Source organism: Propithecus coquereli, unplaced genomic scaffold, assembly GCF_000956105.1.
Source record: "Propithecus coquereli isolate 6110/MARCELLA unplaced genomic scaffold, Pcoq_1.0 Scaffold177, whole genome shotgun sequence".
Lineage (NCBI taxonomy): Eukaryota > Metazoa > Chordata > Mammalia > Primates > Indriidae > Propithecus > Propithecus coquereli.
In genome coordinates, this window is record NW_012142412.1 from 111,924 (window position 1) to 114,083 (window position 2,160).

At 39.4% G+C, this 2,160-nt stretch overlaps 1 protein-coding gene across 1 annotated transcript in view; it reads left to right on the top strand.

Annotated features, from left to right (window-relative positions):
* The window catches only part of TAF3 (TAF3 RNA polymerase II, TATA box binding protein (TBP)-associated factor, 140kDa), a 179,118-nt gene that overhangs the window by 6,638 nt on the left and 170,320 nt on the right, over positions 1 to 2,160 (top strand). The window lies entirely within an intron of this gene.

Sequence of the window (2,160 nt, forward strand, 5' to 3'; positions counted from 1 at the left end):
TGAGACAGGGTCTTTTTTTGTCTCCCAGGCTAGAGTGCAGTGGCATCATCATAGCTCACTGCAACCTCAAACTCCTGGGCTTAAGCAATCCTCCTGCCTCAGCCTCCCATGTAGCTGGGACCATGCCTGGCTAACTTTTCTATATTTTGTAGAGATGAGGATCTTGCTCATGTTCAGGCTGGTCTTGAACTCCTGGCCTCAAGCGCTCCCCCCACCTCAGCCTCTCAAAGTGCTAGGATTATAGGTGTGAGCCACCGTGTCTGGCCCCTTTCTGTCTTTTTGACAAACATTTATTGAGCACCACTTATGAACTAAGCCTTGTGTGAGATGTTGGAGATGTAAAATTACTAAGATGCAATCCCTGCCCATAGAATATGTTCAAGGGTGTTAGAGTGTCAACAGAAGCAAACTGATGGTATTGGTTTCTTTAAAAAATTTTTTCTCAAGTTAAAGCAAGTATTAGAAGTTACTGTTAATTCAGATATTATTGTTATATTAAGACATGTTTCTTATGCGTTGCATTATGTATGAAATATGTGTGTATGCAGTGAAAGCAGATGTAAAACCTTTCAGAATGATGCTTCGAGACTAGTACTCTAACTTATTTATTGCATGGTCCAGGCAGTAAATGCAAAAGGAGCAAGAGAAAGGAGAGATGGTTGTAGACTGTGGATTCCTGGGTAGGATTACTTTGCAGAAAAGATAAGATTTGAGTTGAGCTATGAAGAGTGGCTGTATAAAGGTATACAATATTCCAGGTTAGAGAATAGCATAAACTAAGATGTCCAAGTGAGATTAAGCATGACAAAAGTCGCAGAAAGATGATCATATGTAGCTAGTTCATTTGAAAGATGTTCGAGGAAAATGTTCAACAGAGTGCAGTCAGCTTATGCAGGGACTTAAAAGCAAGACAGAAGAATTGAAACATGGTAGGAAACATTGCATACTCCTAAGTAGGGGAATAGTAGGATTAAAGTGGCATTTTAAGAAAATTGTACTGACAGTGAAGTGCAAGGGAGATTCAAGTGGGCAGAACTTGCAACTATACTGAGATAGTGATAGTAGGAATAGAAAGAAAGAAAAAAATCTGAAACCATAGCCAAAAAAAAGCGGGGGAGAAAAAGTACCAGAAGGTCTTGGGTTGAGTTTGCAAAGCGTATGAAGGAACTTAAGATGATTGCATTTTTTATTTTTTATTTATCTTCTTTAGAGATGGAGCCTCGTTGTGTTGCCAGGGCCAGAGTGCAGTGACTATTCACAGGTGTGCACGATCCTAGCACACTGCAGCCTCAAACTGCTGGGGTCAAGAGATCCTGCTACCTCAGCCTCCTGAGTAGCTGGGACTACAGGTGCACGCCACTGTGCCCAGCTAAGATGATTATGTATTTTAGACCGGGAGAGTCATAATGGTTTTAATAGGAATAGTAGAGTTGAAATGCATGTCTGTGTTCAGTAAGAGGAAGAATGAATATTAGTTTTATTTGTTTTTTCTTTTTTACGTATCAAAGAAGTAACACATACTTGTAGACAATTCAAAGAACGCAGAAGTGTTTGAAGTTAGAAGTCTCCTGTTTCCACCACACCGTTCTCCTCTACTGCAGCTTCCACGCCTTTTCACTGTTAACTGTTGCCTATATACCCTTCCAGAATTTTCTGTGTGCGTTAGCACACACACATCCTATTCTCACAAAGTTTGGAATCTTCTTTTTCATTTTGTAGTGTGATTTAATTTCAGATACCGAGTTTGAAGTGATCATAGAAGATTTCAGTAAAAAAAAAATCCTTCAGGCTATTGAAAATCGGGAATTGGAGTTTTCATAGAAGTTTTTAAAGACGGGGAGAGACCGAATGGGTGCTTGGCTCTTGCCTCTATTCCTAGAACTTTGGGAGGCAGAGACGGGAGAATTGTTTGAGGCTGGAGTGAGCTATGATCATGTCACTGCACTCCAGCCTGAACAACAGAGCGAGGACCTGTCTCAAAAAAAAAAAAAAAGGAAAGGAAAAAAAAGATATAAAGACCTTAAGTTCTACTAAGGGTAGGCAGGCATAGGAAAAAGTTGGCTTTTGTAAAGAAAATATCACTGTATCTAACTTTTTATCTTTTTATCTCCATTTTATGTGGTGGTTTCTAATTACATTTGAAAATTTATATGTAAATTA